This window comes from Crinia signifera, chromosome 2 (genome assembly GCF_055691185.1).
Source record: "Crinia signifera chromosome 2, ASM5569118v1, whole genome shotgun sequence".
Classification (NCBI taxonomy): Eukaryota; Metazoa; Chordata; class Amphibia; order Anura; family Myobatrachidae; genus Crinia; species Crinia signifera.
The window spans coordinates 280,614,052-280,628,471 of NC_139218.1; positions in this window are offsets into that span (position 1 = coordinate 280,614,052).

Here is a 14,420-nt window from a genome sequence, read left to right on the forward strand (position 1 = left end):
TTCCCTTCTCAGAAACCACAACAACCTTACACGCCAAGACCCCAACAAGGGCTTTCCCGACAGGGTCCTACACCACCTCAAGAACACGTACGTTTCAGAGTTGACTGGACCGACCCTACCCATTGACGGGGCCCGGAGGAGGGTATCCCATCTTTTGTACAGTTCACTACTCACTGGGAAGATTCTCCCCTCATCACATTATATGTAGATGATAAGAAACTGTCCTTCCTAGTAGACAGTGGGGCCACTACCAGTGTTCTATGTTCCCTTAACTATGATGGTGAACTGCAAAAGACTACTCCTTCAATGGGAATCAACGGGATACCCACTGATACCTACCTGACCGACCCAGTTACCATACATTCTGACAAAGGCAGATACTTAGGACATCACCGGTTTAGAATCGTCCCAGAATGTCCTGTAAATTTACTTGGACGAGACTTATTTAGTAAATTTCACATCTCAATCACACCTTCCCCAAAAGGAAGTGGACTCCATGTCACATCACCTCATTTTCTTTTATCACAAGATTCCCTTGATCAGATTGATGAAAGAATTTGGGCCAAGGGCCCTCATGACACTGGCTTCATACCCTGTACACCATACAAAGCCAAGCTCAAACCAGATACACAACCCGTGTTCTGCAGACAATATCCACTCTCACCAGAAAAGATTGAAGGTCTTAGACCTATGATACATGACTTCCTCGAACAAGGCATACTCAGGTACATTGTCTCACCTTACTCGACACCCATCAACCCCGTTGCTAAGGCCGATGGCTCTGTTAGATTCGTACAAGACTTGAGAAAAGTAAATGATCTCATTGTTCCTATTGCACCCATAGTACCTGACATCAATTCACTCATCTCAGCCATCCCTGCAAACGCAGCTTTCTTTAGTGTCATAGACTTAAAAAATGCGTTTTTCAGTATTCCTATTGACACAGAGACCCAATTACTCTTTGCTTTTTCATTTGAAGGTAAACAATTAACGTGGTGTCGTTTACCCCAAGGCTATATTGACTCTCCCGTGGTCTATAGCATAGTCCTCCAAGCCACATTGGCTCCATGGCACCCCCCCCATAGTTCTGTCCTGCTACAGTATGCAGATGATCTGCTTCTCTGTAGTGTCACCGAGGAGGCCAGCCGGTTAGATGGAATTTCATTGTTAAACTGGTTAGCAGAATGTGGACACAAGGTGTCAAGAGCAAAATTGCAATGGTGTAAAACGCATGTCAATTACCTGGGTTTTGTACTCTCTGAGGGGGAAAGGAAAATCAGTCCACAACGCATACAGTCTGTATTGGGCCTGGTCACCCCAACTACCCAGAAGGATATGTTGTCTTTCTTGGGTATGGTAAATTACTGCAGACAGTGGATTTCTGATTGTTCCTACTATGATAATATCTTGAGACAATGCACACTCAAAGACAGACCCAAGGTTATACAATGGTCAGATGAAATGTATTCTGCATTTGAAAAGTTGAAAGAAATGTTAGTACAGAGTCCCGCGCTTGGTCTCCCGGACTATATGTTATCATTTCACTTGTTTGCAAGGGACACATGTACAACTATGGCGGGCGTACTAACCCAACTTCATGGAGGCAAAATGCGCCCAGTCGCATTCTTCTCAAAGGTAATGCCTGTCACTGTGCAGGGAATGCCAGCTTGTCTTCGAGCACTGGCTGCCTGTGCAATGGTTGTTGAGATGTCCACATCACTTACATTAGGACATCCCACTGTGTTACATACCACACATAATGTCCTCTCCATCCTCAAAGGTCTACACACACAACACATGTCTGCCCAAAGACTCAGCGGCTATGAAGTACTCCTACTAGGGAACCCTTCTCTCACTGTAAAATACGCAACAAACTCAGAAGGACCTGTCCCTGTACTAAACGCACTTTTAGGTCTTAAAGGACCTGACGACGAGGCGCCGCCTCAACATGACTGTACTCTGACAATTGACTCAGAAACTTCACCCAGACAAGACATGTCGACTGTGCCTATCCCCGATGCCGACATAATATTTGTTGACGGCTCCTGCAGCCGTCCCAATGACAACACGTACCAGGCAGGATATGCAGTGGTTAAACTTCCAAACACCACCCTTGAAGCAAAGACAATCCCCTTACAGTCAGCACAGGCTGCAGAACTCATTGCACTCACTCGAGCTTGTCACATTTACAAAGACAAACCTGTCACAATTTACACAGACTCCAAATACGCTTACGGAGTTGTTCATGATCATGGTATGATCTGGCAACGCCGAGGCTTCACTGGCGCTGATGGGAAAGGCATATCACATGCGCAACTCATCACAGATCTCTTACACGCAATTACATTACCATCTCAAATTGCCATCCTTCATTGTAAAGCACACACTGGAGGAAAGGATGACATCAGCAAAGGCAACGCTCTCGCTGATACCGCTGCTAAACGTGCTGCCACTACAGCAACATATAACCTCACTCTTGCTGTCATCTCGCCTCCTTCGTTAGATGATACATACCTACTGACAGAATTACAGGCTGCTGCCTCTAATTCAGATCTATCCGATTGGACATATCCAATACTGCAGAAGAATCCACGGACTGGATTAATCTGCAAAGAGGGGAAACCATGTATACCCCAAACCAGTGCATCATTGTTCATAGCACATTACCACGGAGTAGGACACCATAGTATAGTAACAACTACTTTACTCCTCTCCAATGATTTCTACATTACTAATGCCAAAGAACTTGTAAAACAGTACATCAGTAGATGTATAGTGTGTCTTAGAAACAACCCAAACAACCCAAATAAAGCAAGACACCAACATCTAGAATACCCAACCACACCATTCACACATCTTCAAATAGATTTTACACATATCAATAATGCAGGAAGCTACATCACAAATGACATTTCAGAATCGCATGGCTTTAGATATGATGCTTGCCGAGAAAGGAGGAACCTGTGTGTACATAGGTAAGGTTGATGGATGCTGTACTTATATCCCAGACAACACAGGTCCTAATGGGAAAACTACCCTAGCTATTAAACATCTAGAAGATTTATCCATCGAACTCAAGAAGAACTCAGGTGTCACGGACCCCTGGAGTAGCTGGTTTGGATGGTTAAATGATTGGAAACACGCACTAACACAAATAGGCATATTTATTCTCATTGTAATTATCGTACTTATGATAGTAGGATATTGTGTCTTTCCCATATGCAAGAAGATTGGTTCTAAGTACCTGGATAATGTAACACCTGCTATGTACACTGATCTCGCCAAAAGCCCTCCCTCACCAGAAGATTATGGTGAATATGTCAAAATTCACCGTACCAAACAAGATGCCATCTACAAGAATCAAATTGTCTAAAAAGGACATTGATTCTAAGAGGGGATTGAAGGGTTAATCAGCCATCTTGTTTCTCTGTCTTATAGTTTCTGTTCCTGCTTATCTCAAGTAGTTATGTTCTGGCTTGTTTCCAGTACCCGCTTGCTATCCCGTACTTTGTAACTTTCCTCAGAAACCGTACATTCTGTGATTTCTCATGCTACACACTCCCCTACAAGGCGACGTATAAGCCAACAGATGCTGTTATTCCCCTACCTCTGCACCAAATATTAACCAATCATGTAATTGAACCAGCGCCGTATGTTATGTATAAATATGTTGTTTTGTCATAATTAAATCAGAGTTACACCTTGCATACGTGGTCTCTGTTATTGATCTGTATATACGGGGTTAACTCTCACGGAATTCTAAGAAGTAATCACATTGAGGTCAAAGGGTAATTATAGATGAGGACGAACCCCGATAACTAAGTAAGTATTGGGCAATTCTCCTTCAGATACCGCTTCTCCCCCATGTATGAAGGAGGTGATATGCGGTAAAGGACAGGGGCGCGATGCGCCCCTGTCCATATCGGCGCTGCTATCAAAATGATAGCAGGCCGAATGTATGAACGGTCAGCATCGCTGACCGTTCCGCACGAAGCCTGCTTTGGCTTCGCCAGCATCATGCTGGCGAAGCCCTATTTAAACAGCAGGGACAGCGCTGTCCCTGCTGTTAGGTCTGGGCTGCGCTGGGGATCTCGCGTGAGTAGCGAGATCCCGCGCATGCCCAGTGCGGCCGGGGGACAGGAGATAGCGCATCAGTATTAACTGATGCGCTATCTCCAGAAAGGGACATCGCCGGAGGGGGGAGTTAACGCTCCCCCGCTTCGGCAGACAAGATGTTAATACATCTTGTCGATGTCCCTTCCTGCTTCGCCTCGCTATTGAGGCGAAGCAGGAAGTATTATAGCGGCGCTTATCGCGCCGCTATGATACATCTGCCCCTTTCTCCCTAATGGAGAGGGAGAAGTATGGCAAGGTAGGCAAGTATGCTGTATTACCCACTTTCCCTTGCTGCAATTACCTAGGTTATTGCTGGGTCAACCAACCCAGGTCACAGCCTGGTGTAAAATGGTCCTTGATAATAACTCGTAAAGATTTTAACTAATGGCTGAACTGGCTACACTGTGTGTGTGATTGGCAGTGACTTCCTATTGGAAGCCCTAACTATCAGCCACATGTGATACAGGCATTCCCAATGGGAGATGTTTCTCTTTGGTGGCCCTCAGTTCATCGAGGTGGTACCCTCTGTTACAGAACCGCTGGATCATTTGATCCATCTGTATACTAGCCACAGATGTATCAGACACAATGCGTCTGACTCGTAGCATCTGGGAGTATGGAAGACTCCTGGCAGATGCTCTGGGATGACAACTCGAATATAGTAAGGCATTGTTTCTATCCGTGGGTTTGGTATATACACACGTATCCACCTGTCCATTGTTCACCGTAATTTGTACATCAAGGAAATTAATTTTACTCTTATCCTGTGTGTAGGTGAACTTAATGGGGTGGGCAGTAGAGTTATGGGCATCAATGTAATCACACAGAATGGTCGGAGACCCCCTCCAGAAGACTAGGAGGTCATCGATGTATCGAAGATACTTTATAATATGAGTCGCTATACTAGGGTTAGCAAACAGAAAATGTTCTTCAAATTCATACATGAAGGCGTTGGCATATGAGGGGGCCACCGCCGCCCCCATAGCCACGCCCATGAGCTGCAGGTAATAATCATTATTATACAGAATTTTTTTTTTTGTTAAGATCATGTTCATGAGCTCAATGGTCAGCTCAACATCAGGGCCAGCATATGAAACATTATTAGTAAGAAAGTGCCGTAGTGCTTGAAGTCCCAAGTCATGGGGTATAGACGTATACAATGAGCACACGTCTATGGTAAACATGCATGTATCCTCATCAAGTACCGGGAGAGTCTGCAAAGATCGAAGTAGGGCAGTGGTGTCCATCAGATATCGGGGATGATTCCTAATGCAAGGTTGCAGTAGGGAGTCCAAGTAGATGGATAGGGGTTGCATTAGGGAATCCCTAGCGGCAACTATCGGCCGCCCCGGGGGGTCAACCAATGCTTTGTGCACCTTGGGTGTGCAATAGAACAACGGGACTAATGGATGGGCTGGTAACAGTGCCGACATCAGCTTTTTAGTGATGGTGTTGTTGTCCACAGATGCTTGTAATACTGCTTGTAATTCCCTTTGAAAGATGCCTGATGGATCACTGCGAAGTTTTCTATACGTAGCAGTATCATTTAGGTGTATCATCACTTGCTGGTGATATTTCTCCATATCCATAACGACCAAGGCCCCGCCTTTGTCTGCGGGGCGAAATACAAGAGTGTTATTAGCTGCCAGATCTTTAAGGGCTAAGCGTTCTTGTTTACTAAGGTTGTTATATGGGGATTTGAAATCCTTAGGTGATTTTTGTACGTCTTCGTTAAGGACTCTGGAGAATGTTCTAATGGAAGCATTAAACGACTGAGGATCATAGGATGGTGTTCGATGGTCCAGTCCAGTTCATTGAAGGACACTGACGGCACGAATGAAAGTCCCTTTGACAGGACAGCAGTTTCAGCATTGGAGAGTTGGTATGAAGATAAGTTAATGACCAGGTTTATTTCCCCCTCGGTGGTTTTTTCGAACCCCTTCCTCTTGTTCTGACCACCTCTTCTGGTGTGTCCGCGTGGCCTCCTGTACGTGCCCGCGTCGCTACACCTAAAGGGGCCAGTTGTTTGGGGTTCCTAGGTCTACTCCTGCTTGATTCACTGCTAGACGTGTTGAAATCAGTCGATGATTCATTATCACGGTAAGGGTTGCCACGATTACGTCGAAAGAATGGACGCTTAGGACCTCCTTCCCGTCCAGGTACAGTCCATTGGTAGACACAGTGTGTCTCATAGTCTATGTCGACCTTGGTACGTTTATCTTTTTTGAATTTTATTAATTCACGCTTGTAAGCTTGTATTTGTGAATTCAGCTTCTCGTACCATTTGGTATCTGTATCATTTTCAAGATTCGTCTTATGCAAATTTTCAAAGACAGTGACCTTCTCTTTGCATATATTTACTTCATTATTGGAAAATTCAATGATCAACAGCATGAAGTCGAAGGCACATTTGTTGGCGATTGCCACCCATTTTTGGCAAAATGCCGCATCATGTTTGCCTATTGTGGGGCTATTTTTAACCCTCAGGCCTCTCGGTATTTTTCTTGCGCGATAATAATCGCTCAGCGACATGGCATGATAGAAGTAATCGACTTCACGTTTCTTGATCTTGAGCAAGTCTCTATATAATTCTTCCAGTGGGGTAGCCTCTGCCAGATCGTCTATCTGACCGCCACATAGAATTTGTTATGCTTCGTCTTCAGTATAGGTATGGATCTTGCCCAGTGTGTATACTGGTCTAGAGAATCCGCTGCAAGATGGTTCTTCCTGCGGCAAGGGATCCATACTGCTACAGGTGTCTTGTCAGGGTAATAAAAAGCCCACAGGTCAGCCAAACAAGGCTCCAAATTGCGGGTAGTCGGGATGTCGTCAGTTGTCGATGAACTCCCGTGTCGGTGAAACACCGGATGCGTAGAAAAACCGTGGGGGTGACCGTGGCTGGAAACCGTGGTCGCCCAAACCGCAGTATCCAATATATAGAGCCAGATGCCCGGCACAGCCTCCTTCGATTTGTAAGTCCTGGGTGCCCGCACTGTAGATGCGTATGTAGTCCCAGTATTAGCGCGGCACTCCAAATATACGTTAAGGCAGTGGGTAAAAATAATTTTTCTTTATTGACTGCAACGTTTCGATGCTACGCAGGCATCGTTTTCAAGCAGAATGACAAACAAATAGCAAATACACATACCTTATAAAAGCACCCTGTGTTTCAGCGCCAGCCGGGCCAGGAAGCTCCGTGCATGTGGCGCAGGTCTGTGACGTCAGCGGCATCTGCCGTACTGACGATCAGGCCTCTGATAGGTGGTGCACCCGTCACCATGACACACGTAAACAAAACAAAACAAATGCTGACAGACATCAAGAGCAGCAGGGATCGCATACACAATGCAGGATATATGTCAGAATATATGTCAGAAATCCACAACATACGATAGCACCATAAGGTCAGGGTATAAATAACAACAGCAGAAACTTCTAACAAGACCCTAGTTATAGCAACGTGGAAATGCCCGTATACTCATTAAGGCCATGAGGGGCAACAGTGCCCAATCTAATGATCCACCTCGCCTCACACCTCAGGAGGGCAGCTCCCCTATTGCCTCCCCTCAAGGTCTGAGGTATGTGGTCAATCATTCTGTATCTGATGGAAATTACACTATGCTTGCACACAACAAAGTGGCGTGCAACGGGCTGATCACTTGAGCCCACGATCAACGCCTTCTTTATGGCCGATCTGTGGGCTGCCATCCGCTTCTTGAAGGGGCGTTCGGTTTTACCGATATACGAAAGCCCACAAGGGCAAATGATCTGATAGACTGTATGCGTGGTATTACAGGATAGCGTGTGGCGAATATGCAAATTACGTCCTGTCCTGGGATGGCTAAAGGTAGAGCCTGGTATCAGATATTGGCACGTTATGCAAGAGCAACGTACACAACCCATTTTGCGTGTAGTGCGGGACATTTTGACAGGTGCGGCATCTGATTTTACCAGGATGTCCTTTATATTTCTAGACCGCTTATAGCTAGTCAGAAGCCTAGACTTCTGTACGCCTATGTCCGGATCTGTTTGTATAAGGGGCCATAAAGAAGGCGTTGATCGTGGGCTCAAGTGATCAGCCCGTTGCACGCCACTTTGTTGTGTGCAAGCATAGTGTCATTTCCATCAGATACAGAATGATTGACCACATACCTCAGACCTTGAGGGGAGGCGATAGGGGAGCTGCCCTCCTGAGGTGTGAGGCGAGGTGGATCATTAGATTGGGCACTGTTGCCCCTCATGGCCTTAATGAGTATACGGGCATTTCCACGTTGCTATAACTAGGGTCTTGTTAGAAGTTTCTGCTGTTGTTATTTATACCCTGACCTTATGGTGCTATCGTATGTTGTGGATTTCTGACATATATTCTGACATATATCCTGCATTGTGTATGCGATCCCTGCTGCTCTTGATGTCTGTCAGCATTTGTTTTGTTTTGTTTACGTGTGTCATGGTGACGGGTGCACCACCTATCAGAGGCCTGATCGTCAGTACGGCAGACGCCGCTGACGTCACAGACCTGCGCCAAGTGCACGGAGCTTCCTGGCCCGGCTGGCGCTGAAACACAGGGTGCTTTTATAAGGTATGTGTATTTGCTATTTGTTTGTCATTCTGCTTGAAAACGATGCCTGCGTAGCATCGAAACGTTGCAGTCAATAAAGAAAAATTCTTTTTACCCACTGCCTTAACGTATATTTGGAGTGCCGCGCTAATACTGGGACTACATACGCATCTACAGTGCGGGCACCCAGGACTTACAAATCGAAGGAGGCTGTGCCGGGAATCTGGCTCTATATATTGGATACTGCGGTTTGGGCGACCACGGTTTCCAGCCACGGTCACCCCCACGTTTTTTCTACGCATTCGGTGTTTCACCGACACGGGAGTTCATCGACAACTGACGACATCCCGACTACCCGCAATTTGGAGCCTTGTTTGGCTGACCTGTGGGCTTTTTATTACCCTGACAAGACACCTGTAGCAGTATGGATCCCTTGCCGCAGGAAGAACCATCTTGCAGCGGATTCTCTAGACCAGTATACACACTGGGCAAGATCCATACCTATACTGAAGACGAAGCACAACAAATTCTATGCGGCGGTCAGATAGACGATCTGGCAGAGGCTACCCCACTGGAAGAATTATATAGAGACTTGCTCATGATCAAGAAACGTGAAGTCGATTACTTCTATCATGCCATGTCGCTGAGCGATTATTATCGCGCAAGAAAAATACCGAGAGGCCTGAGGGTTAAAAATAGACCCACAATAGGCAAACATGATGCGGCATTTTGCCAAAAATGGGTGGCAATCGCCAACAAATGTGCCTTCGACTTCATGCTGTTGATCATTGAATTTTCCAATAAAGAAGTAAATATATGCAAAGAGAAGGTCACTGTCTTTGAAAATTTGCATAAGACGAATCTTGAAAATTATACATATACCAAATGGTACGAGAAGCTGAATTCACAAATACAAGCTTACAAGCGTGAATTAATAAAATTCAAAAAAGATAAACGTACCAAGGTCGACATAGACTATGAGACACACTGTGTCTACCAATGGACTGTACCTGGACGGGAAGGAGGTCCTAAGCGTCCATTCTTTCGACGTAATCGTGGCAACCCTTACCGTGATAATGAATCATCGACTGATTTCAACACGTCTAGCAGTGAATCAAGCAGGAGTAGACCTAGGAACCCCAAACAACTGGCCCCTTTAGGTGTAGCGATGCGGGCACGTACAGGAGGCCACGCGGACACACCAGAAGAGGTGGTCAGAACAAGAGGAAGGGGTTCGAAAAAACCACCGAGGGGGAAATAAACCTGGTCATTAACTTATCTTCATACCAACTCTCCAATGCTGAAACTGCTGTCCTGTCAAAGGGACTTTCATTCGTGCCGTCAGTGTCCTTCAATGAACTGGACTGGACCATCGAACACCATCGATTGGCCAGGCAGTTACGATTAAAAGAACATTTTAATAAACCCCCAGGACTATGTCTCAAACCCCTGGCCACCACTCAAGAAGAAAACTTACCTAAACAGCTGCAAAAAATTCTTCCAAGATCATCCTATGATCCTCAGTCATTTAATGCTTCCATCAGAACATTCTCCAGAGTCCTTAACGAAGACGTACAAAAATCAGCTAAGGATTTCAAATCCCCATATAACAACCTTAGTAAACAAGAACGCTTAGCCCTTAAAGATCTGGCAGCTAATAACACTCTTGTATTTCGCCCCGCAGACAAAGGCGGGGCCTTGGTCGTTATGGATATGGAGAAATATCACCAGCAAGTGATGATACACCTAAATGATACTGCTACGTATCGAAAACTTTGCAGTGATCCATCAGGCATCTTTCAAAGGGAATTACAAGCAGTATTACAAGCATCTGTGGACAACAACACCATCACTAAAAAGCTGATGTCGGCACTGTTACCAGCCCATCCATTAGTCCCGTTGTTCTATTGCACACCCAAGGTGCACAAAGCATTGGTTGACCCCCCGGGGCGGCCGATAGTTGCCGCTAGGGATTCCCTAATGCAACCCCTATCCATCTACTTGGACTCCCTACTGCAACCTTGCATTAGGAATCATCCCCGATATCTGATGGACACCACTGCCCTACTTCGATCTTTTTTCTAACCCTAGTATAGCGACTCATATTATACAGTATCTTCGATACATCGATGACCTCCTAGTCTTCTGGAGGGGGTCTCCGACCATTCTGTGTGATTACATTGATGCCCATAACTCTACTGCCCACCCCTTCAAGTTCACCTACATACAGGATAAGAGTAAAATTCATTTCCTTGATGTACAAATTACGGTGAACAATGGACAGGTGGATACGTGTGTATATACCAAACCCACGGATAGAAACAATGCCTTACTATATTCGAGTTGTCATCCCAGAGCATCTGTCAGGAGTCTTCCATACTCCCAGATGCTACGAGTCAGACGCATTGTGTCTGATACATCTGTGGCTAGTATACAGATGGATGAAATGATCCAGCGGTTCTGTAACAGAGGGTACCCCCTCGATGAACTGAGGGCCACTAAAGATAGAGTGATGCGTCTAGAGCGCAATGAGCTGTTGCAAATCCGTGCACAGCCCATAGATTCCTCTAAACTATTGCCCTGGGTCACCACCTACAACCTTATGAGTCCTAACATCAAACAAATTACCAGAGCCCATTGGCCCCTTATACAATCAGATCTGGACATAGGCGTACAGAAGTCTAGGCTTCTGACTAGCTATAAGCGGTCTAGAAATATAAAGGACATCCTGGTAAAATCAGATGCCGCACCTGTCAAAATGTGCCGCACTACACGCAAAATGGGTTGTGTACGTTGCCCTTGCGTAACGTGCCAATATCTGATACCAGGCTCTACCTTTAGCCATCCCAGGACAGGACGTAATTTGCATATTCGCCACACGCTATCCTGTAATACCACGCATACAGTCTATCAGATCATTTGCCCTTGTGGGCTTTCGTATATCGGTAAAACCGAACGCCCCTTCAAGGAGCAGATGGCAGCCCACAGATCGGCCATAAAGAAGGCGTTGATCGTGGGCTCAAGTGATCAGCCCGTTGCACGCCACTTTGTTGTGTGCAAGCATAGTGTCATTTCCATCAGATACAGAATGATTGACCACATACCTCAGACCTTGAGGGGAGGCGATAGGGGAGCTGCCCTCCTGAGGTGTGAGGCGAGGTGGATCATTAGATTGGGCACTGTTGCCCCTCATGGCCTTAATGAGTATACGGGCATTTCCACGTTGCTATAACTAGAGTCTTGTTAGAAGTTTCTGCTGTTGTTATTTTTACCCTGACCTTATGGTGCTATCGTATGTTGTGGATTTCTGACATATATTCTGACATATATCCTGCATTGTGTATGCGATCCCTGCTGCTCTTGATGTCTGTCAGCATTTGTTTTGTTTTGTTTACGTGTGTCATGGTGACGGGTGCACCACTTATCAGAGGCCTGATCGTCATTACGGCAGACGCCGCTGACGTCACAGACCTGCGCCACATGCACGGAGCTTCCTGGCCCGGCTGGCGCTGAAACACAGGGTGCTTTTATAAGGTATGTGTATTTGCTATTTGTTTGTCATTCTGCTTGAAAACGATGCCTGCGTAGCATCGAAACGTTGCAGTCAATAAAGAAAAATTCTTTTTACCCACTGCCTTAACGTATATTTGGAGTGCCGCGCTAATACTGGGACTATATATATATATATATATATATATATATATATATATATATATATATATATACATATACACACCCTCACATAATACCCCTAGTGCTCCTTATATTATTTTTATCTAGTTTAACCCATTGCTTAAAAACAAGCACACGGTACACTCATTTATTAGTATATGACAATAATAATGACACTGTCCTGCTTTCAGTGGGGGACTGCACTTCTCCTGTTCTCCGTCTGTCCTGTTGGCTGCTGCTTCGGTGAGAAGGTAGGGCAGGCAGCGTGGAACAGATGACCAGGGGTACTGCACATGTGCAGTAAGCATGCAGGTATGGCTTTGCGCAGTGCAGACAGGAGACAGCTGACTCTGATACTGAGGTCAGGCCCACGTCACACACAGGAGATGAGATGGGACATAGAGTGAGACTCAGCAGTCACATGCAGATGGGCAGCTGCGGATGGCTTAGTACAGTGTTTTTCAACCACTGTGCCGTGGCACACTAGTGTGCCTTGAGCTGTTTTCAAGTGTGCCCCCAGATCTAGAGATTCCCAAACCAGATTACAGCCACCACCAGTTCAACTGTTATTTACTGGTCTCTTTTCATGTAAAGGACCTATGTATTTTATTTTTGTAACCTGTGGGGACCAGTGTGATTGTTTTTTATATGGGGACCAATAGGTTGGTTTTTTTTTCTGTGGGGGCCAATGTGTTTTGCCCTGTGGGGATCTCATGGTGTACCTTGGCAATTTTAAAATCTTATTTAGTGTGCCGCAAGGTAAAAAGGTTGAAAATCACTGGCTTAGTAGATGGGGGTCACTGACTCAAAGCTAATACAGGCGTGCCGCGACCAGGCTGGAACATGGAAGCTCTGGGACCCTTTAGATTACTGGGCCCCATCACATTTATCTCTCTTGACCCCCCATGTCTCCGAGCCTGGTTTGGACATTATACCATCTCCCAGTATCCACAGTAATAAGATGCACGGTGCGAGGTGCGATATGAACTAGAAATTTAAAACATTGTACATTTCGCACTGTGTGTATACAGTTGGCAATGCCAATTCATGCCCCACGGGACGGTACTTCAAGACAGGCAGCACAATTTTGAGTCAAAAGTGTACAATCTACAAAAGTGTATAATCTACAATACAATATAGTCAAAATTGTACATAGCCAAAGTCGTACATAGTCAAAATTGTGTATGCACCTTAATTTGGAAGACCAAGCTCACTAGAAGACCTAGTCCAGTGTGAACAGTGATGTCCTGGGGGAATCCTGGCCCGTCACACATATCTGGAAGGCGGTAAGTATAGAAACACCGGCTTCAACCTGTGCTTAGAATCCCGGTCCGAGCCAGTTTAAATTCAGGGTTTATGTGTGAAAGGGATATAAAGTAAGATGACCAATTCCAGAACTTTGGACCAAAATTCCCAGGATTTTTATCCCAGGATAAGAGTTTCCCATCCTAGGATTTAGCTGGGTATGTGTTAGCCACCACCATCCCGGACTTTCTCCTGCGGCTGGCAGGTCCGGGACGGGCGGCGAGAGCAGCATGAGAAGGAAGCGTCAGGGTCGCTGCCGAGCAACGCCCCAAACTTCCATTCTCATTCTCCCTGTTGCCGGGCGTCGGGGCGTTGCTCGGCAACATCCCTGAACTTCTGCCCGGCAAGCGTCCCTCACTGCGGCTGACATCAGCAGCCGCAGGGGGCGGGGGATTTGAATAAATAGCCGGCGTCTGCTGGGAACAGACCCTGGTTATAGCTTCTTGGACCCTGCATGCGCACTTCAAGTGGTGTTCCTGGTTCTCGATCTCCCTAAGCTGTTGTTCCAGAGTTCCTGTCCCTGGTGCAGCTAAGTTCTTGTTATAGTTCTCTCCCTGCTGTCCGACTGCCTCCTGTTTTCCAGTACCATCTTGGGCATCTGCGCCGTGGGGCTTGTCCCTTGCAGTGCAGGGAAGTGGGGAACATATTGTTGTATGGTTTTATACCATTGTCTAGCATTGTTGCTGTTTTATTAGGTTATATTCCATCTTCTGTGCATTGTTGCATTTGGGTATTATCTTGTACCATCCCGTTGTCATTATTACTC